Genomic DNA, 26,267 nt, shown 5'->3' with positions numbered 1-26,267 from the left:
CGCGCACCGGGGAGCGTACGGGGGAGCGTACCAAGGAGATAAAAAATGACACTTTTTAAAAAAAATAGCATTTTTTTATAAATTGGAGGTAGTTCTGAAAAGAACTTTTTTTTTGTTTTTGTTGTTTTATATTTTTTTAGACTTTTTAAAACGATTTTATATTTTTTTGGGATTTTTGTCAGGGGAAAAACAAAAACAGGGATTCCAAAACTGCTCAACAGGAGCAAAAAAATTTGAAAATTTAGGGATTGGCAGGGCAACGGTGTTGCTGTTTCTTTATGTCAATGAGTTCAACACTCTGCTCCCCATAGCAGAGCAGTTCGTCACACTCCGTGCACAGAAATTTGATGCCTGCAAACACCGGCTGAATGTTAGGGACCATTCTTCCACGGGGTGGTCCCGAAGGTGTTGCTCCACCAGTGGAGGTGCTGCCGCCATCTGTGGGTAAATTCCGTGCCAGCTCTCTGACACTCTCCCTGGCAAAGTTGTTAGGGTGTCTTCTTTTCACATGCCTGATTAAATTAGCATTTCCAAAACTATATTTTTTCAGAGGATTGCCTCTGGATAAAGTACTACCACATATTTTGCAGGTTACTTTTGGAGCGTTGACTTTTTTTTGTCCTTCAGGGATGTCATAGAATTTCCAGATGAAATGGGTTTTTTTCTTCTGCTGAGGAGGGTCCTCATCTAAAAATCCGTCGGAATCACTGCTGGATGACTCTCTTGCAGCCATTGCTGTAGATCAGAAAAGTAGGAGATGAACACAGTACACAGAACAGCTCTTGCTCTCTCCAAGTACAAAGCAATAGTGAGAGAAATGGGTGGGTTTCACACAATTTGGAAAAAAAAAAGTTATGAACCAATGAAAAGTGTTATTTTAAAGTCACATGGTTTGACGCGCTTACGCTACGCGCCCCGGGGCGCGTCCCGGGGCGTGTTTCGTAAGCGCATCAGGGCATTTACGTTGCGTGGTCGTATGCGCTTCCGGGTGCGCTTACGCGGTGCGTCATAAGACGCATCTCGCGGCTACGCGATACACGCTTATGACGCAAGGCGTGGCGGCTACGCAATACGTCACGATGTTGTTTTCGTTCGCGGCAATAGCGCTATCGGGACGCTCATCAGTACGCGCCCCGGGGCGCGCCGCAAGATTGCGCTTACCCGTGCGTTCACTGGTCCGCGCCCCGGGAGCGCACCAAAAAGAATTTTTTAAAAATGACATAATTATGCAATATAAAATTCGATTTAAAATTTATTATTTTTAAAAACTATAAAAATTTGCTATTAAAAAACCTATGAAATTCACTGAAAAAACCATAGGTTATAGACCATATATAGTTAGGAATTAGCATTTACAAAACCTTGAAAATTCACTGAAAAAACCATAGGTTATAGACCATATATAGTTAGGAATTAGCATTTACAAAACCTTATTTTACTCACACAAAACCATTGAAATTCCATATATAGTTATTTGCACTAACTATATATATCGCACCCGCAATCCACTGCTGATGATGTCACATATTACATCTTTCATGACATGGTCAGTGACATCACTGATGACATCACTGATGACATCTCAAATGACATCACTGATGACATCACTGATGACATCTCATTTGACATTACTGATCACATCACTGATAACATCATTCATGTGATGATACGATGAACCTCTTCAGACTCTAATATAACCTTAGATACAATCAGTGTAAACAGACACTCACAGACTGTCACTCATCCATGGAGTTACTCACACACCTAGTCAGTCATGCAAAGAATCAATCACACCTCCATTTCATCAACTATATAGTTATACACACCTTACTTATTGAAACATATAATAACACATATTTACTCTGTTATACAATCCCTGATACAAGTTCACAATGATCCATACAGCCACTCACACATCCACTGGCTCTTATGCACAGTTATTTATATATGTCAACTCTCACATGTACTGTGTTTGACATATGTACTTACTTTGACATGTAGCACTGAGATATCCATTCACTCACCAATACACTCATGCACACAGTCAACCGCCCATACAGCTGTTTCCACATGCACGTTTGAACCCATACATCTAGTGAATCAACTGCTCACACATCTATGCACAGTCATACACCTCCCAGACACCCACACACACACTAGGTCTCCCATACAAATACTTGGGCAACCAATCAATAACCCATATAGTTAGTCATATAGCTAATGATCAACACATGCATCAGATTACAGAACAACAGACACAATGATGCACAATTTAAAACAGTTTAGTCACTAACCCATGCACTCAGTAAAACACATTTAATCACTCACTTATACAGTCAGTCATGCACCTACTAAATCCTTCATCCAGACACTTATACATCCACTCATTCTTCAATATGTAAGACATATTTTAACTTTACAGAAACATACAGTCACTGGATGTTGTCATCAGTGATGTCATTTGAGATGTCATCAGTGATGTCATCAGTGATGTCACTGACCATGTCATGAATGATGTAATATGTGACATCATCAGCAGTGGATTGCGGGTGCGCGATATATAGTTAGTGCAACTAACTATATATGGAATTTCAATGGTTTTGTGTGAGTAAAATAAGGTTTTGTAAATGCTAATTCCTAACTATATATGGTCTATAACCTATGGTTTTTTCAGTGAATATATATATATATATATATCAGCAACTTGAAGCAACTTGAAGCAACTTGAAGTTGCAGATATATGTCATCAGTGATGTCATTTGAGATGTCATCAGTGATGTCACTGACCATGTCATGAATGATGTATTATGTGACATCATCAGCAGTGGATTGCGGGTGTGCGGAATAGTTAGTACAACTAACTTTATAGGAGCAATTTCAATGGTTTTGTATGAGTGAAATGTCCAGCTAACTATAACACCCCTAAAACTTATAGTTTTTTGAGTGAATTTCAAAGGTTTTTTAAATGCTAAATGCTAATTCCTAACTATATAAGGCCTGAAACCTATGGTTTTTTCAGTGAATTTGCAAGGTTTTTTAAATGCTAATTCCTAACTATATAAGGCCTGAAACCTGTGTTTTTTCAGTGAATTTCAAAGGTTTTTTAAAAGCTAATTCCTAACTATATAAGGCCTGAAACCTATGTTTTTTCTGTGAATTTGCAAGGTTTTTTAAATGCTAGTTCTATTAGCGGATAACGTTTAAATATATTAATATCCTAGTGGGACCACCTGAGCAGCCCTAGGGGGTCAGGGTGTTTCTACCCTGCCCCCTTTTTGTGTTAAACACGTTTGTTTTTCTGCTTTCTTGTGCCTCGGTCTACCGAGCACATGATGGATGCCAACACTTCCTGGTTAGAAGTGTTGACAGCCAATGAGCATGCAGCTTTCTCGGGAAGGCATGCTGATTGGCTGCCACTGTCTGTCAACAATAGCACAAGATGGATGCCAACACTTCCTGGTTAGAAGGGTTGACAGCCAATGAGCATGCAGCTTTCTCGGGAAGGCATGCTGATTGGCTGCCACTGTCTGTCAACACTCCAAACCAAGAAGTCTTGGCAGCCATCTTGTGCCTCGGTAGAACCAAGGCACAAGAAAGCAGTGAAACAAAGGTGAAAAACTCGCAAAGGGGGCAGGGTAGAAGCACCCTTATCCCCTAGGCCTGCTCAGGGGGTCCCACAAGGACCCCCAAGGCAAAAAAAAAAATGGGAAAAAGTCACGGGTACGCGCACCGTGCACGTACGTACGCGTACGGTACGCGTACCCCACGACTTTTTGTTGTTGTTTTTTTTTGCCTTGGGGGTCCTTGTGGGACCCCCTGAGCAGGCCTAGGGGGTCAGGGTGCTTCTACCCTGCCCCCTTTTTGAGTTTAACACGTTTGTTTTTCTGCTTTCCTGTGCCTCAGTCTACCGAGGCACAAGATGGCTGCCCACAATTTCTGTTTTGGAGTGTTGACAGACAGTGGCAGCCAATCAGCATACAGCTCGTGCACAGAGAGGTACGCACACGTACGCGCACGTACGCGTACGGGGTGGCGTACGGGTACGCGTACGGTGCGCGCATTTAGATATATATGTGTTTTTGAAGTTAATTTTCGTAAAAACCACTGGAGCAACTTTCACAAAATATAGAAAAGGCACTTCTGCATACCAGTCCCTACAATTTTCCAAAGTTTGGTGTAATTCCATTCAGCGGTTCGGGCTCCCCTTCTTTCACTCCAGTTTCCTAACTCACTTCATCCCTTCACTCCACTTATCTCTCCCTCACTCCCCATCTCTCACTTTACCTTACCCTTCTTTTCTTATCCTCATACCCCTTCTCTCACCATCACTGCAGTTCTCTTATTTCAACCCCCTTTACCCTGCTCTACTTCTTCCTCTCAATCTAACTCCCCTTTCCTGTCTCCGTCCCCTGCTCCCCTTCCCTCACTCCCCCATTCCCTTACTCTTACAATCTCCTTACCTTTATTCCCTACCCTTAGTCCCTTTTTTTCAGTCACTCTTTGACTCCCCTTTCCTCACTCACCATACTACCCTTTCCACACTCATTCTATTAGCCCCTTCCTCCCCTACACTCAGTCACGAGAAATTCATTCCATAACCGAGAAATTCATTCCATACGTTCCCTCTAGATCCCTGAGATCGGGAGATCAAGAATTGTTATGTGTCCCTAGGGCCATGAAGACAAGAAAAGGGGGAAGGGCCTTATCAGTAGCTGGCCCAAAGTTATGGAATGAACTTCCGAAGGAAATTAGAGTATGTAGGGAACACCTTCCCTTTAGGAAAAAGCTAAAAACTTTCCTCTTCAACTATTAGATGTTCCGGTTTGTAATCAAGTAACTTGACTGAGCCATTTCTGTTTCTCAGATGCTGCCAAAGGCGCGGAGATACTCCTTCGGGAGTCGATTCCCAGCGCGATACAAGTATGCAAATAAATAAATAAAAATGGCAGTCATTCATTTATACTCTACTCATTCATTAAAAAAAGTATGACACAGTGTATAAGAGATATAGTTGTTCATGGAGAAGTGAAGTGAGTTCTAAAAAGAACTGTTTTTTGTCTTTTTCGTTATGTAGTTTATTTGGAATTATTTATCAATTTTATATATATATATATATATATTTTTTTTTTTAACAAAAAAAAAAGTTAACCATAAAGTGCTCAACAGGAACAAAAAAAAATTAAATGAAGAAAATTATTGCTGGGAGCATTGGTGGTTGCGAATTTTCAGCTCCATTAAATTCAGACTTTGTTCTCCGTAGCAAAGTACTTCATAGCTTTTGTTACAACGGAGATGCACTTCCTTGAAAAGTGGCCGGATATTAGGAGCAGAGTCCTTTGACTTCTTGGCAGGTGGCTGGTGTTGCTGCACATCTGAGTCAGAGGAGGAGGAATCCTGTTGTCTGTCTGCCATCTTTTCAATTCAGAAACAAAAAACAAAGTCCAAAGGAGGAACACAGCAGTAAAGGTGCTTCTTCCATGAAAGTGAAAGAAATAGTGAGGAAAGTGGGTGGCGTTTTTGAAGATTCTGGAAAAGAAACTACTAATAACCAATCAAAATTGTTGTTTTAGAGTCACATGACTTTGTTTTCAAGTCACATGTCTTGACGTGCGCGCACGGTGCGCGCACGCATCGCAAATGAATGACATTTTACCCGATTTTCGTAAAACATGAAAAGGAAGCAGGGAAGAGACTCCCTGACCCCCTAGGCTTTCTCGGGGGTCCTTGCAGGCCTTCAAAGGGAAAAAAAACATTTTTGTTTTTAAAAAATCGCGAGGTGCCAGCACGGTGCTCGCACCCCATAGCCGCCATTTTGTGTAGTTTTAAAACAGAGTGACAAATAAAAGTGGAGAATGTGAAAAGGGGGCAGGGTAGAGTGTCCCTGACCCACTAGGCCTACTGAGGGGGTCCCTGAAGGACCCCAAAGGACAAAAAGAATATTTGTATTTATTTTTTAAAATCGCGAGGTGTGCGCATCGAGCACGCACGTCAGAAAGAAAACTGAAAAAAAATAAGGTTAAATAATAAGTTAGAGTGTTTAGATGTTGGTTGGCTCTAAAAAGAGCCGTTGTGTTCATTGGGTGTTTTTTGTACCTACAGGTAAGTACCGATGCAGAGTCTAAAGTTTAAAATGAGACTCTATTCCCCTCATCTGTAAAATGTACACCATCTCTCCTATAGATGCCTTGCATGTTGTAACGCAAGTTGTTGTGGTATATAGAACCCATACCATAGTCTCTGAGGAAAGCAGAAACAGACTTATTCACATGTTTCCTTGCTTTCTCAATCTGTGGACAAAATTGGTTGGACCAGTTCCATTTTTGCCTTTGGCATATATTAGAATATACCAAGGCAGTTTTTGGAAAAAGTGACATCAATTGCCCAAAGGTGTCCTTTAAAAGCATTTCCAGACCTACCCCAGTCAAAGTGCCCAGGTCATTGCCACCACAGTGCACAATTATGAGGTCAGGGTGTGGTAGATGCATAAAGGATTTTACCAGTGGCATCAATTGGTGACATCTCAATCATCTCTGGCCAATCCACATAATATCCACATTTGGTAAATCAAGGTTGTGAAAGCATCTATTTGCTACATACCTTTCACTCCAGAAAACATAGCTATGTCCTACTATCCAGACTTTCAGCATCTTGAAGGCAGATGTGGTTGTACTCAGATGGGTTGTGGAAATGAAATGGCAGTTTGAAAGTAGAAGTTTAGAAAAAAAAAGTGGTTGAGATTCAGTGCACTTGAAAAAGAAGAAATGATTGGTGGTTTCTGATAAATTAAGATTGAAAACTAGGGTGCATCCTACTGTTTTTTTTAAAGTAACAATACTATTGGTTTAGAAAAAGTCATTGAAAAGAACATTGCACAGTATAAGCTGGAATATTGAGAAGTCAAACACACTTGCTGGTTTGGTTTGCAACATTGAGAGATGAACTTTTAACCTTTTGAGTTCAGATAGGTGTTCTATGGAGAGTTGCCATGGTAACAGGCAGAGATAGCAGTGGGGGAAGGTTGAACATTATGTGACTTTGAAAGTGTTGAAATGTACAACCAATTAAAATGTTAGTTTGGTTTTGAATTTGTGTGGGAAGACATTTCATTGGGTATGAACAGAGATATGTGTGTTTAATGAGAGGGAATCAGGGCCATTTGTGGTTGCAGTGTCTGAGGTACATTTCAGAGATTCTGCTGAAGAAAATCTGGTGTGTTTTTGGCACTGTTCTCAATCTTCAAAAGCATTTTTAAAGGTGAGTTATTAATTTGTGAGGGAATATATGTATTTTAGGTTAATAATAAAAATGAGTTGCAATGTGGAAGTTGCTCACTCTCCCGCTCTTTCACTGTCTCTCACTGTCTTCCTTTCTGTCCAAAAGTGTTCTTTTTCCTTCTCCTGTTTCTCTATAAATCCTTCTGTGTTACTTACACCTTTTGCCTTTTTCTTAATATGTTTATTTTTCTCTCACGCTCCTTTGCTTACCCTTTTTTTCTTCACTGTCATTATCCCTTTCCTTAACTCCTTTTTTTGTAATTCTCTCTGACCATCTGATTTTAATGTCTTTTGTTTATTTTTTCGCTCTCATTGTCTCTCTCTTTTTGTCTTCCTCACCTTTGCTCTCTTTATAGAACACTACTAGGAAGATCCTCTTCCCCCCCTTTCACTTTAGTAATTATTTGACTGAATTGCAAGGATTTCTGTTATGTGTCTAAGGTCACAGTGTGAGTCTCATGTTTGGATGTCATGCTGGCAAAAAAGTAATGCTGCAAATTGGAAATGTATTTTGAAAATGACTCAGGTTTCTGCACTGTATTGTACTGCCGAAATAGATAGGCTGTGTTCTCTCTCCTAAACCTTTTCGTGTGGTAAATGTGTTTTTGTAAAAAGTTTGGTTTTAAACTTTTTGTCCAGGATCACACAGAGTGTCTGTGTAAATTAAAGAATTATATTTGCACCTTTTACTATAATCTCCCCTGTCTCTTCTCACAGTCTACCTCTCTCTGGCTATACTGTTTTCATTCATAAAAATATTGTGTCTTATGTTTGGATGTAATGGTGGCAAAAAGTAATGCTGCAAATTGGAAATGTATTTTTAAAATGACTCAGGTTTCTGCACTGTATTGTACTGATGAAATAGTTAGGTTGTGTTCTGTGTCTTAAACTTTTTCGTGTGGTAAATGTGTTTTGGAAAATAGTTTGGTTTTAAACTTTTTGTCCTGGATCACACTGAGTGTCTGTGTAAAGCAGACACAGAGACGGTACACACAGTAGAGAGATGGTGCAGGCAGAGACACAGATAGTTGAAGTAGATACAGAGATGGTACACACAGAGGATAGATGGTGCAGGCAGAGACTCAGATAGTGCAAGCACACACAGACATGGTACACACTGAGGATAGAAGATGGAGGGCTGTAGGCATAGGGACAGATAGTGCAATCAGATACAGACATGGTATACACAGAGGGTAGATGGTGTAGGGTTGCAGGCAGATGGACAGAGGGTGCAGTCACAGAAAAGATGGTGCAGAGAGAGGGTGAGATGGTTTAAGCAGAGAGTCAGATAGTGCAAGCAGACACAGACATGGTACACACTGAGGATAGAAGATGGAGGGCTGTAGGCATAGGGACAGATAGTGCAAGCAGATACAGACATGGTACACACAGAGGGTAGATGGTGTAGGGCTGCAGTCAGAGGGACAGATGGTGCAGTCACAGAAAAGATTGTGCAGAGAGAGGGTGAGATGGTTCAAGCAGAGAGTCAGATAGTGCAAACAGGCCCAGACATGGTACACACAGAGGATAGATGGTGGAGTGCTGTAGGCAGAGGGTGAGATGGTGTAAGCAGACACAGACATGGTACACACAGAGCATTGATGGTGTAGGGCTGCAGGCAGAGGGACAGATGGTACAGTCACAGAAAAGATGGTGCAGAGAGAGGGTGAGATGGTTCAAGCAGAGACTCAGATAGTGTAAGCAGAAAGGAAGGTGGCAGATTAATTTGCGTAGTTAGTGTGTTTAAAAATATGGGAATATATGTATTTATTAAAAATTATTCGAGTGAGTCTTTTTGTAGTATTTTAATAATTTGGATCGTTGATGTGTTTAAAAAAAATGAGAATAGATGTTCTGATGAAGTGTGTTAGGGTTTAGGGCATGTAGTATTAAAAACTGCTATGCTGTATGTCTATCAGGCCTGTTAATTTGGAAATAGTCTCCATGCTGTGTACTGAAGATCGTGGCTGTGCTGTAGAAATGCCATAAACAAAGAGATGGTACACACAGAAGAGAGATGGTGCAGGCAGAGGCACAGATAGTGGAAGCAGACACAGAGATGGTATATACAGAGAATAGATGGTGCAGGCACAGACACAGATAGTGGAAGCAGACACAGAGATGGTACACAGAGAGGATAGATGGTGCAGGCAGAGACACAGATAGTGGAAGCAGACACAGAGATGCTATACACAGAGGACAGATGGTGCAGGCAGAGACACAGATAGTAGGAGCAGACACAGAGATGGTACACACGGAAGAGAGATGGTGCAGGCAGAGACACAGATAGTGGAAGCAGACACAGAGATGGTACACACAGAGAATAGATGGTATAGGGCTGCAGGCAGAGGTAGAGATAGTGGAAGCAGACACAGAGATGGTACACATAGAGGATAGATGGTGCAGGCAGATACGCAGATAGTTGGAGCAGACACAGAGATGGTACACACAGAAGAGAGATGGTGCAGGCAGAGACACAGATAGTGGAAGCAGACACAGACATGGTACACACAGAAGAGAGATGGTGCAGGCAGAGACACAGATAGTGGAAGCAGACACAGAGATGGTACAGACAGAGGATAGATGGTGCAGGCAGAAGGAGAGATAGTGGAAGCAGACATATAGATGGAACACACAGAGAATAGATGGTTCAGGCAGAGACACAGATAGTGGTAGCAGACATAGAGATGGTACACATAGAGGATAGATGGTGCAGGCAGAGACACAGATAGTGGAAGCAGACACAGAGATCGTATATACAGAGAATAGATGGTGCAGGCAGAGGCACAGATAGTGGAAGCAGTCACGGAGATGGTACACACAGAGAATAGATGGTGCAGGGAGAGACACAGATAGTGGAAGCAGACACAGAGATGGAACACACAGAGGATAGATGGTGCAGACAGAGACACAGATAGTGGAAGCAGACACAGAGATGGTACACACAGAGGATAGATGGTGCGGGCAGAGACACAGATAGTGGAAGCAGACACAGAGATGTTACACACAGAGGATAGATGGTGCGGGTAGAAACACAGATAGTAGGAGCAGACACAGAGATGGTACACACAGAAGAGAGATGGTGCAGGCAGAGACACAGATAGTGGAAGTAGCCACAGAGATGGTACACACAGAGGATAGATGGTGCAGGCAGAGGCACAGATAGTGGAACCAGATACAGAGATGGTACACACAGAGGATAGATGGTGCAGGCAGAGACACATATAGTGGGAGCAGACACAGAGATGGTACACACAGAAGAGAGATGGTGCAGGCAGAGACACATATAGTTGAAGCAGACACAGAGATGGTACACACAGAGGATAGATGGTGCAGGCAGAGGGAGAGATAGTGGAAGCAGACATAGAGATGGTACACACAGAGAATAGATGGTGCAGGCAGAGACACAGACAGTGGAAGCAGACACAGAGATGGTATATACAGAAAATAGATGGTGCAGGCACAGACACAGATAGTGGAAGCAGACACAGAGATGATACACAGAGAGGATAGATGGTGCAGGCAGAGACACAGATAGTGGAAGCAGACATAGAGTTGGTATACACAGAGGATAGATGGTGAAGGCAGAGACACAGAAAGTAGGAGCAGACACAGAGATGGTACACACGGAATAGAGATGGTGCAGGCAGAGACACAGATAGTGGAGGCAGACACTGAGATGGTACACACAGAGAATAGATGGTATAGGACTGCTGCAGAGGGACAGACAGTGGAAGCAGACACAGAGATGGTACACACAGAGAATAGATGGTGCAGGCAGAGACACAGATAGTGGAAGCAGACACAGAGATGGTACACAGAGAGGATAGATGGTGCAGGCAGAGACACAGATAGTGGAAGCAGACACAGAGATGGTACACACAGAGGATAGATGGTGCAGGCAGAGACACAGATAGTGGAAGTAGACACAGAGATGGTACACACAGAGGATAGATGGTGCAGGCAGAGACATAGATAGTGGAAGCAGACACAGAGATGTTACACAAAGAGGATAGATGGTGGAGGCAGAGACACAGATAGTGCAAGCAGACACAGAGATGGTACACACAGAGAATAGATGGTATAGGGCTGCAGGCAGAGGGAGAAATAGTGGAAGAAGACACAGACATGGTACACACAGAGACTAGATGGTATAGGGTTTCAGTCAGAGGGACATATAGTGGAAGCAGACATAGAGATGGTACACATAGAGGATAGATGGTGCTGGCAGAGACACAAAAAAGTGGGAGCAGACACAGAGTTGGTACACACAGAAGAGAGATGGTGCAGGCAGAGACACAGATAGTGGAAGCAGACACAGAGATGGTACACACAGAAGATAGATGGTGCAGGAAGAGGGAGAGATAGTGGAAGCAGACATAGAGATGGTACACACAGAAGAGAGATGGTTCAGGCAGAGACACAGATAGTGGAACCAGACACAGAGATAGTACACACAGAGGATAGATGGTGCAGGCAGAGACACAGATAGTGGAACCAGACACAGAAATGGTACACACAGAAGAGAGATGGTGCAGGTAGACACATAGTTAGTGGAAGCAGACACAGAGATGGTACACACAGAGGATAGATGGTGCAGGCACAGGGAGAGATGGTGGACGCAGACATAGAGATGGTACACACATAGAATAGATAATGCAGGCAGAGAGACAGATAGTGGAAGCAGACATAGAGATGGTACACATAGAGGATAGATGGTACAGGCAGAGACACAGATAGTGGAAGCAGACACAGAAATTGTATATACAGAGAATAGATGGTGCAGTCACAGACACAGATAGTGGAAGCAGACACAGAGATGGTACACAGAGAGGAAAGATGGTGCAGGCAGAGACACAGATAGTGGAAGCAGACACGGAGATGGTACACACAGAGAATAGATGGTGCAGGCAGAGATACAGATAGTAGGAGCAGACACAGAGATGGTACACACGGAAGAGAGATGGTGCAGGCAGAGACAGATAGTGGAAGCAGACACAGAGATGGTACACACAGAGAATAGTTGGTGCAGGCACAGCCACAGATAGGGGAAGCAGACACAGAGATGGTACACAGAGAGGATAGATGGTGCAGGTAGAGACACAGATAGTGGAAGCAGACACAGAGATGGTATACACAGAGGATAGATGATGCAGGCAGAGATAGAGATCGTAGGAGCAAACACAGAGATGGTACACACGGAAGAGAGATGGAGCAGGCAGAGACACAGATAGTGGAAGCAGACACAGAGATGGTATACACAGAGAATAGATGGTATAGGGCTGCAGGCAGAGGGAGAGATAGTGGAAGCAGACACAGACATGGTAGACACAGAGAATAAATGGTATAGGGGTTCAGGCAGAGGGACAGATAGTGGAAGCAGACACATAGATGGTACATATAGAGGATAGATGGTGCAGGCAGAGACACAGATAGTGGGAGCAGACACAGAGATGGTACACACAGAAGAGAGATGGTGCAGGCAGAGACACAGATAGTGGAAGCAAACACAGAGATGGTACACACAGAGTATAGATGGTGCAGGCAGAGACACTGATAGTGGAAGCAGACACAGAGATAGTACACACAGAGAATAGATGGTGCAGGCAGAGACACAGATAGTGGAAGCAGACATAGAGATGGTACACACAGAGAATAGATGGTGCAGGCAGAGATACAGATAGTAGTAACAGACACAGAGATGGTACACACGGAAGAGAGATGGTGCAGGCAGAGACACAGATAGTGGAAGCAGACACAGAGATGGTACACACAGAGGATAGATGGTACAGGCAGAGACACAGATTGTGGAAGCAGACACAGAGATGGTACACACAGAGGATAGATGGTGCAGGGCTGCAGGTAGAGGAACAGATGTAGTCACAGAAAAGATGTTGCAGAGAGAGGGTGAGATGGTTCATGCAGAGACACAGATAGTGCAAGCACACATCGACGTGGTACACACACAGGATAGATGGTGCAGGGCTGCAGGCAGAGACTGTATGATTTGCTACTTTGGTCAGACACTGTTGCTGTACCTTCAACTTTATTATGAAGTGAATCATTGTTTACATCATGTAGTTGTTGTAATTGCTATGTAGTATGTTAGTAGTGGTCTATAACATGTTTTTTTTTACTTCACAATGGATTTAAAGAAAAGACTAAAGAAAATCAAGATGCCTAGTAAAGAGGAGAAGAGAAGAAAGTATAAAAAGGCTCACTTTTTAAAGACCACACAATTACAAGATGCATCTAGACAACATTGTACAGAGAAAAAGAAAAATGCTCCTGGTAAGACAACTGAGGATTTTCTAAGGAAATTAACTGTAAGGACAAAAAATGCAGATAATGTTGCAAAGATGAATACATCTTCAAAAACAACGAAAAGAAAAGTATTAGAGAGAAAAGAAGGTAGACAAGTGTGTGGCAATGAGAACATCTTTAGTAATAGACGAAGGAGTCAATTTGTTGAAATAAGGAAGAGAATGATTTATAACAGAATTATCTTAAATTTATTGAAAAGTGGAAAGATTTTTAAAAGGAAAACTGCTTTTTATAAGCAAAAAAAAATAATCGAAGGTATTGTGGATGAAGCGTTAGAATTAAAAAAGAAATTATATATTTTAGTAACCAATAGACTTCGTACACTAGACAAGGCAATTCATGTTTTGAAAGGGAAAAGTAAGTGGAAAAGACTAATTAATGGAACACATTTTTGTAATGTTTTTTCTGGAGAATGGAAGCATAGTTCAAGTTCTGAGCCATTTTTTAACGAAGAGAGTTACTTTCAGATTAATGATTTGTTGCTTGCAGTTGACACCAGTGGTCGAGCATATGAGGTGAAGGACGGTTGTCCGATTGAAATAGAGAAAATTGTACCAAGAAATGCAGAATAGGTGTTACCTGATGAAGTTTTAGTGAGACGTCCTAAGGCTCCAGTGTACACTTGGAATTGTAGTAGTATTTGTAGTGTACGGCAGGATTCAATTGATTTTTTCCGCAATTTCTTACGTACGTATAGTAAGAAAAGTATTAAACAGAAGTTTAAGATGTTGCAAGAATTAGACTCCTGCCTAGTGAGAGAAAAAACAGGTTTGCACGGTCATTCACTGGCTTGTCTTTCTAAAAAAAGTATGTCAGAGTGTTTTTCACCATTTTAGGATGTTAGCAGTGCATCATACTGAAGTGAGGAAATTAGTGAGAAGGTTGTATTATGCAAAAAGTCCAGCACTTAAGCTGAAACAGTTAAACAGTGCTCTTTTACATGGATCTGTATTATATGTAAAGAAAGTGAGGTTAGTTATTTTTCTGAAAAAGAGGGCAGTGCAGAAACTGATACAGTAATAGAAGGAAATGCGGATGAAAATGTTCAAAATTTTGGTACAGAGAATTTTGACCAAGAAATTACAAGGTGTAAGGTCACTTCAGGAGAAAGGCACAATTTTTCTTGTTTTGTTGTAGAAGAATTCATTATAAAAATCAGACCAGGTTAGTTGATCTATATTTAAAAAGTGTAAAGGAGAATAATATTGAGTGGAAGGAATTTGCAACTTATTTGTTGGTAGAGAATTGTTTTGATTTGGGTTCTGATCAACGTATTTGTAAATATTGTTATAAAAAATTAAATGAAAACAAAATCCCAGCTAGAGCTGTACATAATAATCTAGAGTTGGTAAATATTCCTTGTGAACTGATGGATTTAAATACTTATGAGTCTATTCTGATTCAATGTGTGCATCCATTTCAGGCTATTGTTCGTATGGAGCCTAAGACAGGAAAATTGCATCCTTCAGATTTATTGAGAGGTTTAAAGGGAAGAGTTGTATATTTACCTCTAAATATAAAGAAAAATACTGAAACAATTAGTGTAGAAAATGTGGAAGAGGAACCTCTGGTTATTCTAGTTAATGGCGTTCCTACAAAGAGTAAGAAAATCTGGCAAAAATTAGTGGATGTTAGGAAAGTCAAAAAGGCAACGTTGTATTTGGTAAAAAAACAATCAATACTACAAAAATGTATATGTAGAAGAAGAGGGAACAACTGTAGAGGAGGACAGTGATTTATCAGCTGGACAAATTGAAAAAGTGGATGTGTCCAGAAGTGAACAAATCTACGAACATTACAGTGTTCATCCACTGCATTCCAAAAAAAGTAATGGGGAATGCTATTGAGTTATTCCAAATGAAAGAAGCAAAAGGAAGTCCCATTAGTGTATAGGAAGAAAGCTTGGATGCTCGTTGTTTTCCTCAGTTATTTCCAACAGGACAAGGTGGACGATATGATGACCGACCTGTGCAGATACCAGCATCTGAATACCGGACATCAAGATTATATGCAGAAGATCCTAGGTTTTGTCAATGTATTCCATATTTGTTTCATCTTCTGTTTGAGAGTGACTTGTCTGGACTTTCTTATGCAGTGAACCACATACTAAAAAGTGGAGTACATCTGCAGAATGTTTCGGCAAGGGACTTTATGAATAAAGTCCAACAGAATGACACTGTTTTGGAATCTCAGCTGATTAATCTGATGGCATGTCAGCGTGGTACTAACGAGTATTGGTACCGTCGTCATGGGGAATTGAAATGTATGTTAAGAAACTTAGGAACCCCTACATGGTTCCTTACTCTAAGCTGTGCTGAATATGCTTGGGAAGATTTACTTAAATTTCTTCGAGAGGCAAATGCAAACATAGAAAATATAGAATTCAAGACACATGGAGAATTGTGCTCTTTGGATCCAGTTAATGTATGCAGGTATTTCAATCATAGATTTGAAGCTATGCTGTCTTTTATCCCAAACAAAAAAAATCCTCCTTTGGGAGAGGTTCTGGATTTCTTTTGGAGAAAGGAGTATCAAGCAAGAGGTGCTCCTCACATACATATGCTGTTATGGATCAAAGATGCCCCCAAATTCGGAACAGATTCAGATGAGACAGTGATGAGTTTTATTGAACAATATGCTACATGAGCTGTACCAAAAAGTACAGAAGAAAAGAATTTAAGACAACAAGTGTTACGATTTCAAACCCATCATTGTGGAAAATACTGTCGTCGAAAATACAAATCTAAGGATAAGTTCTACACAAAATGTCATTTTGCATTTCCACGTCCAGTAACATCGAAAGGAAGAGTGAACAATTTTATGTCATCTTTACGACATACTGTGACAAGAAAATCACCGAAAAATACCTACATCTTAAGGAGAAATGAAGAGTCAAAATACATAAATGACTATAACCCAGTCATATTGTCAATGTGGAATGCTAACATGGATATTCAGTATGTTGCAGACAAATTTATTATTGTGGCTCGATATGTTACATCTTACATTACAAAATCTGAGAAGACAGAACTAAAGGAAATGTGGGAGGAAATTTCTCATGAAAAGAGCCTAAGTAAGAAATTGTACAGCTACAGTTTGAAGATGTTGTCTCATCGAGAAATTGGAGCATATGAATGTTCAGATCGCCTATCATCTGCAAGTCTATATGCCAAATCTAGAACAATTATTTGGGTGAGTTTAGGACTTGCAAGAACACGAAACCGAGTTTTGAAATCTGTACAAGAAATTGAGTATTTAGCAGAGAAAGAACCGAACAGTACAGATATTTTGAAAACAAATATGTTGGATACATACTATCCAAATAGAAGTAATCATCTTGAGCACGTTTGCCTCTATGAAGTACTGCAAAGCTATATATTTAAGAGGAATATTTCAGAAGATATTAATAAAGGAGTATATGCTGTAATTGGACCTGAAGATGTCTGGTGAAACAAAGAAAAGGACATTTGATTAATCATCAAAAACTGAGTTGCGAAACTCCTGACAAAAGGGAATTTTACTATTTAGCTCTTTTGCAACTCTTTAAACCATGGCGTACAGAAGGGGAACTACTTGGAGATTTTCTCAGTTATGAAGATTCATTCAACGCAACCAAAAATACTATAGAATGTCCTGTTTTCCCTAATTATCTAGAAATGTTGAACGAGGAAATACAGCAAGAAGCTACAATTGTAGCAGAGATTGGTAGAGACAGTTCTCAAAACAGTCAAAGTTCTGCTCCCTTGAGTCAGGAATCAGGATCCACTAGGACGACCAATTACCCAAAATGAAGCAGCCACTGCCATGGATGAGGTGGAAAGAGCAATGCAACAAGCTCAGGAGGATGTAATAAACTTAGAAGAATTGGAAAAACAACTAAATGTTCAACAGAAACAAATATATGATGAAGTGACTGAGCAGATGTGCATGGTTTACTTCATGAGAAAAAAGAGTGCTCATGTACGTCATTTCAACCTGTCCGACTGTATGTGAGTGGACAAGCAGGAACTGGAAAAGTTTTCTAATTAAAGGAATTGCATCTTACCTTCAAAAAAGAACATACTCATCACTCTCTTGTGTTGTTACTGCTCCAACTGGGTTGGCAGCGCATAACATTAAAGGGATTACTTTATATCGTTTGTTGATGCTGCCAGTAGAGCATGAAAATAAATTAGAATACCACAAGCTATCTGGAAAAGCTTGTTGTGAAGTTTTAAGAGTTCTAAAAAAAATGAAACTTCTTATTATTGATGAGGTAAGCATGGTATCAAATTTAATGCTTGCCTTTGTGCATTTAAGAATGCAACAAATTCTTCAAACAGAGTATGATGTGTTATTTGGAGGCAAACACATCATCGTTTTTGGAGATCTACTACAGCTAACACTTGTGAAAGGACAACCAGTGTTTAAAACTGTTACACATGAATATACCAGAAAGTGCCTGGGAAGCATTGGAAATGTTAATATATGGTTATATTTTAAATACACAGAACTGACTCAAAATATGAGACAGGCAAAGGATGCTGATTATAAAAGTATTCTTGAAGATATAAGGATTGGAAAAGTAAGTCAACATGGCAAAGAAGCTCTACAGACACGATTACTTTTTAATTTGTTTCCAAAGGAAAATGTTGGTGCAGAGAATATATATAGAAAAATTGCTGAAAAACAATCAGTAATATGCTTGATGTTAACTCTGCAAGAATGTGGAATCTTCAATGAAAAAATGTTGAAGTTAGAAAATCAAGAAATTATAAAATTGGAAGCTATTGATAAAATAGAGCATGAAGGATCTACTAATATTTTGTCAGAAAAGTTAAAGTCAAAATTAGAATCTTTAGACAAGTCAATATCTAAAACAGCTGGTTTAGAAAAGAATCTATACGTATGTTTAAATTGTTGGATAATTTTACGACGTAATTTAGATGTGGAAAGAGGTTTAGTAAATGGAGCAATGGGTCATGTTGTTGATTTTGTGAATTACCCAAATAGAGATCAGATTGAAATTATGAAAATCAAATTTGATGAAATTGAAGAAGTTCAACAATTGTGTAGTTGTTCTACTCTATTTTTGCTTGAAAAGATTTATATGTGCGCCGAAAACAGTTTCCTGTTTGTTTGGCATATGCAGTGACTATTCACAAATCCCAAGGTTTAAGTTTAGATAGTGCTTTGGTGAATATTGGAAATACTGTGTTCAAGGAAGGTATGGCATATGTTGCTTTATCTCGAGTTAGAACTTTATCTGGATTATATTTGATTGATTTTGATGAAACATAGATTAGGGCAGATCTAAATTTTGTGAAAGAGTATAATAGGTTAAGAAGAGAATATGCTCCAAATTTATCTCAATATCCTTTATTTGAAAAGGTTGTGGTAGGTCGAAAAAGAAGATTGGAGAAAAATTGTTGTGAGGTTGTATAGAAAAGAAAAAAAGTAGATGAACCAGTAATTGCAAAGAAAAAGATAGTATTGAAGAGGTTGTTGCTTTTCAGTTTGAAAACAGTTCTGGTGTCAACTGCTACGTTAATGTAGTGGTTAACTATTGTTTTTTTCTTCAAACTTTACGGCAACAGATTGTTGATAATCGGGATCGAAGATTTTGTTGTTTGTTGAATTCTGTCTTTGAGAAATGTAGGAGTGATAAAACAAAAATAGAAAGTGTTTCTGATATTTGAAATGTTTTAGACATATGTTCTGGAGTAAATCAATTTTCGCTGAAAATTCAGCAAGATTGTCAGGAATTTCTTATGTATATGCTTGTTTTATTGCAAGATGAAGGTTTAGATATTGAAAATATATTTGGTGTATCTTATAAATGGCAACATGATTGTGATAATTGTTCATTTTCAAGTAGTACTCAAATAGACACAGAAAGATTTATATATTTGACATTACCAGACTGCAAATCAGTGACTTTTAATAATCTGGTTAAAGAAGCAAATCAAAACATGGTCTGTACCCAATGCAACTCGGAAATGTTATCAACATTATTTATACAAAGATATGGACAGTATGTTATTTTAATGATCCATTGATGCAGACATGATGGAACAAAATTTACAACTTTAATTAAAAAGTTTGTGGCTTCTCAAATATCAATTTCAGGAAGAACTTTAGTAACTGTAGCTATTATTTTCCAGGATGGGTTTTCTACAACATCTGGACATTATACAGCTTACTTAAAATGTGCACAAGGCTGGACTCATTGTAATGACACTCAATTGACTTTTAAACAACGTTTGCCTTTTGACTTACCAAATTCTTACCTAGTGTTTTTGGAACCCAAATTTTAGGGAAAACAATTGGCCTAGGAAGATTAGTGCTGTAAAAAAAGTTTAATCTACTGCTGAGAATTACTTTGTAAGTCAGGGTGATTTCTTTTAAAGGTATACAGCTCCTTGGTGAAATAAAGGATGAGCAGAGTATGATCAGCATACCAGATGATGTTGAGGTTTTGATAGCATGCTATTTGTTTAAGGTTCTATGTGTATGATGAATACTATTGTGTGGAGGTATAACCATTGTTAGATGGACCAAAAGATGTGGGTGCTTTTGTTTCAGAAGGTCGGGAGATGGATGCTTAAGAGTACTATTAAGTAAGTACCAAACTAAGGATTTCGCAGATACTATTTGGCCATGAGGAATAGTATCACAAACAAATGAGTATTTTGGGTAAATTTTGTTAGCATATGTTTGGATATTAGTTTATTTAGAGTGTATAAGAAAGAAGTAGTAATGTTTTGTTACTTTGTGATTGTTGTTGAGATTGTTCACTTAGGTAAGAAATCGCGGTTTGAAAAAGACATTTAAGATATGTTTTTTTCTAATTGTTATATTGTGAATGAAAATGTTGAATGGGTTTTTTAAACACAATCTTTTTGATTGTGTTTTTTTTCCCGCTGTCATATGATGAGTTTTATTGAACTCACTGTTTTTAGTGAAATTCAATATATTCTGAGAACAGCAAAATAAAACATATAACATATTGTACAAATTATTTTGTATTTTGTATTGTGAAAAATATATTATAACTCAATTGTTTCTTCTCTTCCCTTTTTTTTTTTTAAACTTTTTTATTGGCAGCACAAGCAGACGTACATTTCAAAAGAAAATTATAGTACATACGTTCCTTAAAAGCATAATCAAAATAGAGAATAGGCAAATAGATTTACAGTATATTAAAGAAAAAATACATCAGTTTCTTCAGCATCGAATAGGCTCTGACCATGAAAGAAATAGGAACTATTCATAAATCTCATACTGCAAAAATGAAGTCATTCATTCCTGGATAGGGAGCAAATTACCCCAAATTTTATCAACTTTCTTCAAAGAACCAATCCCTCGGATTTTGGCAGTTGAAAATTCCATATCGTATATCTCGTTTATCAGAAGCCACCATTCGGTTACCAATGGTGGTTTATCTGAGATCCAAGCCCTGCAATTATCAGTCTTGCACAAGAAATTAGAATAAACATTAGGTCCGTTCTTCTCTTCCACAGATATTTTATTTAGGTAAGTACAACAAACAAAAAATACTTTTTCATTACTTTCTTACTTCTATTTCTCTCTATCCTTTCTTCACTGTCTCTCTTACTTCTTTATCTTTCCTCATGTTTCTCCTGTTCCCTCATTCTGCTTACTCACCTTCATTCATGTTTACTGTGCTTGTCTCACCATCAGTACTCTTTCTTCACCCTCACTCATTTTGTCCATCTCTCTCTTTCCTCTGTCTGTTCCTCACTTCTCTTTCCTATTTTTCTCTATCACTACCCTTGTCTTGCTGTATCGATCAGTCTCTTGTCACTGCCCCCTTACTCTCTTTCCTTCATATGATCCCTGAGTGACCGTCACTCACTCCACTTCTTTCACTTCCTCACTCCCTTTCGCTCACTGCCCTTTTCTCCATTCGTGTCTAAGTCTGTTCCTCTGTGCCAGTCAGTATAACTGATTTACTACTTCACAGTCCATCACTCTCCCTCTGTTTCTCTCTTTTACTGTCTCCCTCTTTGTCCTCTAGTCTTCCTTTTGTTTTCTCTCTCTTTACATACATTCTTCTCTCTCACTTACTTATTTTTCCTTTCTCTTAATATGCTTCTTTTTCCATCACTCCCCTTCCCTCACTGTTATATCCCTTCCCTCACTTTCCTTGCCCTTCATTCAATCTGAGTCTTGTTCCTCCACTTCATGTTCTCTTCTTTCTGCATCACTCTCATTCCATTTCTCCTGCACCTATTCCATTACTCTTCCTCACACTCTTTCACTTACTCCATCCGTCAATTCCCTTCCCTTAACCTTGTTTCCTCAATCCCTTTGGGTAACTCTCATTCCTTTAGTTTCTCACTCCTTTTAGTACATTACTTAGTTCCTTTCTTCCTCTGTGTTTGTCCCTGTGCTTGTCTCTGTGTTTATACATTTACATTTCATTTCATTTCATTTCTGTGTTTGTCCCTCACCCTTCCTTTCTTTCCCTTTCTGTTTTTTTTACTTGTACTTTGTTTTGTATTATGAATAATATATTGTAACTTATTTTTTTCTTGTCTTCCACAGATACTATATTTATGCAAAATAATTTTATTAAGTTGTCATTATTTATAAGGAAAGTATGACAAACAGAAAATACTTTTTCTTCACTCTCTTACTTGTGTTTCTGTCTTTCCTATTCAGTAATCTCTCTCTTACTCTTCTTTCTCTAGTCATCTTACTCTCCTTTTCTTATTCTAATTATTGCCCTTCAGTCACTTTTATAGTCTTTCCGTGACTATCAGTACTCTCTCTTTTCAGTTACTCACCTTGTCCAACTCCCTGTTTACCCTGTCTGTCTCACATTTCTCTTTCCTATGTTCCTACATCACTACCTTTGTGTTACTGTGTCATTTAGTCTATTCTCACTCCCCATACCCTCTTTCCAAAACATTAACCCTCACTGACCTACACTTACTCCATTTCTTTTACTCCCTTTTGCTCAATTCTCTTCTTTTATTCCTTTCCTCACTTACCTTTCCTCCATCTGTTTCTAAATGTGTTTTTCTGTCTTAGTTATTGTAACTGATTTACTCCTTCACACCCCGTCATTATTCTTTTGTTTGTGTCTTTTACTGTTTTCCTCTCTTTTCACTACTGTTTACTCCTTTTCTATTTTCCTCTCTCCCTCTATCTCACTCAGTCTAACCGCCTTACTCCCTCTCAGACACTTGCTCTCCGTATCTTTCTCTGTTACTCTCTCTCTCTCTTTCTCTCCCTCACCCTTCCTGTCTTTCTCTTTCTGTTTCTTTCACTCCTACTTTATCCCTCAGTACTCTTTCTTCTCTCTTAATCTTGTTCCTTCTTTCTCTTTGTCTTTCGTCACCCTCATACCCCTTTCCTCAGTGTTACTGCCTTTCACTCACTTAGTAGTTCTCCCTTAGTCACCTTGCCTCACTCCCTTTTTCTCACTCCCTCACTCCATGTTACTTACTCCCCTTCACTTATTCTTTCCCCCTTTTCCCCCTCACTTTCCTTCCTTTATTCCTCTTTCATTACACCCTTACTCCATCTCACTTATTCAGTTTCATTTAGTGTCTCACTTACTTTTTTTAATTCTTTTTTTCTCTCTATGTCTACCTCTGTCTTACTCACTGTAACTGCTTTACTGCTCCTTACTTTACAGATAACAAAGAATATCATCGCACAAGTTGCATTGGAGGTGGACATTGGCGAAAAGTGGCCACATATTCACAGCAGTCGAAGAAGGGGATGCTCCTGTAGATGAAGTGCTGGGAACAGCAACTGGAGGGTTCACTGCAAGGGTTTGGGTAGATGCCCTTGCATAATCGTTAGAATTTACATTTTTACATTTTTTACGTGTGTAATCAATCTGAGCATAGTAAAAGTGTAGTGTTTCTTTTGGTGTGCTCTAGATAGGACACTACCACAGATTTTGCAGGTGAACTTTGGTGCATTTGCTTTCTTGTTCCCCTCTGAAAAGGTGAAAAACTTCCAGATAAAGGACACCTTGGTGTTCTTACTATGTGGCTGCTCTTCAATAAACTCCACATCTAAGTCAGATGATAAAGTTTCGTTACTCCCCCATTCTCCTTCTCTCCATTTCTCTCTACGTCTCTTTTTCTGTCTCACTGAGTGCAACCACTTTACTCCATCTCAGTCACTCACTCTCCATCTCTATCTGTGTCAGTCTATCTTTGTCTTTCTCTCTCCCTCACTCTTTCAGTTTTTTGTCTTTCTGTTTCTTTCACTCCTACTTTATCCCTCAGTCATATTTCGTCTCTCTTAATCTCTTTTCTTCTTTCTCATTCTCCTTCCCTCACCCTCATACCCCTTCTCTAACTGTCACTGCCCTTCACTTACCGTCACTCCCCTTCCCTCACTACATTTCCTCCTATCTGTATGTCATCCCTGTTGTCTTTTCCGCTTTTTTTCTCTCACTCTCCCTCACTCTCTTTCTCTCATTTAAATCCTCAGTCCCCTTCCATCACTATGCTTTCCTAAGTCCCTCCATTCCCTCACTGCATTTCTGTGTCCCTCACTCCCCACTTCTTACTTTCATATTGTTGCAATACTTTATTCGATAGATGTATCATAAAAGTACAAACATACAAAATACATAAAACAGTTTGTCAAGTATTACAATTTCTTCTAAAAACATGTCAGCATTACAAACAGTTTAAGAGATGAGGGGGGGTCTCAACATAATTAAAATTCATTCTTGGGAAGGGTCTGTACAGGCATTGGATAACAACTTTGACCGAATAATCCAGGCGCTCGCCAAGTACTTGGCGACCCCACAAACAATGTACATAGAGGTAGTGTTGGTTAAAATAATGCGGAGAGCTGATCTATGGTCCCTTACTCCTAGCTCCCTACACACTGGTTTCAACCATTTTGCTCTAGCCTGCTTGTAAGCTTTACATGCAAACAGAAAGTGGCCAAGTGTTTCTTCCTGACATGGGCAACCTGGGCATTTTAGATCATGTTCTCTCCTGACCTTCCACCCTTCCATGAATTTTTTGAGGGGAAGGATACCATATCTTAATTTCAGGAACAAAGTCCTATCTCGAGGAGTCTGGATGAAGTCCAGAAATGGCTCTAGCTTTCTAAGGGGCTTGTGTTCAAGAAAGTTATTCGTTAAGGGACCCCAGTTTGATTTGTGCAGGGCCTTGGCCTCTACCCAATCCCAATATAGTTTTTTAACAGTTTGTTTGGGTGGGGGGGATTGTGAGGCCCAGGATCCGTCCAAACCTATAGATACCACCAACTTCTTTAAATTGTTGAGCCACTTTATTTTGTTGGACACATTCAAACTAATTAGCTCGTCCAACACTAAAGCATATTTTGCTAGTTCAGGGGTCCTTCTGAGACGCACCCAGAATAGCAAAGGACGGAGTTGAACTATTTCAGAGATAGATCTTTTGCCCATGTCGAGAAATAGTGGTTTCAGAGGGGTTGAGGGAGGAAGCGAGACTATGTCTCTCATGAACTTATTCTCTGCAACTACCAATGCCTTAGTGTTCTCAGCGCCCCTTAATTCAGAGCCGTAAACTGCCGAAGCTAAAGCTTTCCCCTCATAAACTGCCACGGCAGGGGCTATTGGTCTACTGATTGAAAGGCGCTGATTCCTTAGTATTGCTCCGGAGACCCTTTTGAGATTTAAAACCATTTTGGACAAATGGGAGTCCCAGCTCATGTTGTTACAGAGCCTAACCCCAAGGTAGTCGAATTCGTCCACTACCTCTAGAGGGGACCCATTCAAAGAGAGATGAGCCTTCCTACGGTTTCTTTTGGCAGACAATACCATCAGCTTCATTTTTGCAGTGTTGACCGTTAGTCCACGGTCTTTACAGAAAACACTGAAGCGTTCAAGCAGTTTTTGCAGGCCCTTGGGGGTTTTAGACATCAGGAGGGTATCATCCGCATAGAGGAGTGTGGGGGTTTTCTCCCCGGCAAGGACAGGGCATCCGCGGGGTCCTCCCTCAAATGGTCCACCACCCCATTTATAAAGAGGGAGAACAAAGTCGGAGCCATCACACATCCCTGCGGCACCCCTCTATTGACTGGCACCCTCCCTGTCAATTGACCCTGATTCCCCCACCGAATCCTTGCATAATTGTCTTCATGGAGTTTAATAATAAACTGCAACAAATAACTAGGGAAACCCATATCCAGGAGGACCTCCCAAAGTTTAGCACGTGGGATGACATCAAAAGCTGATTTCAAGTCTATCAAAGCCAGGTGGAGACTATCCTTGGTAATAGACACTGACTTCCAAAAGACTGCACAGAACCGAAAAACCTGGTCCATCGCGCCTACATTGCGCCTAAACCCCGCCTGGAAGTGGGTCAAGATGTCCTCTTCCATTAACCATATCTCTGTCCGGTTTATGATGACCCTGCCAACTACTTTTTGAATGGTATCAATTAGACTTATTGGTCTGTAGTTGGCAGGGTCCTCTCTGTCACCTTTCTTGTATATGGTGATAACCTCCGCACCCTTCCAGGATTCAGGGACAGGGTGGCCGGACTGGATTAGATTCATTAAACAGGCTATAAGGTCTGCCCATAGTTTGGGGTCATGCAGTAGCAGGTCCCACGGAAGGCCACCTGGGCCAGCCGCCTTCCCTGGAAGTATTTTTAAAATAGCGTCCTGAACTTCTCGAGGGGAGAAAGACTCTTC

This window comes from Lissotriton helveticus, chromosome 2_1 (genome assembly GCF_964261635.1).
Source record: "Lissotriton helveticus chromosome 2_1, aLisHel1.1, whole genome shotgun sequence".
Taxonomy (NCBI): Eukaryota; Metazoa; Chordata; class Amphibia; order Caudata; family Salamandridae; genus Lissotriton; species Lissotriton helveticus.
This window is presented reverse-complemented; position numbering follows the sequence as displayed.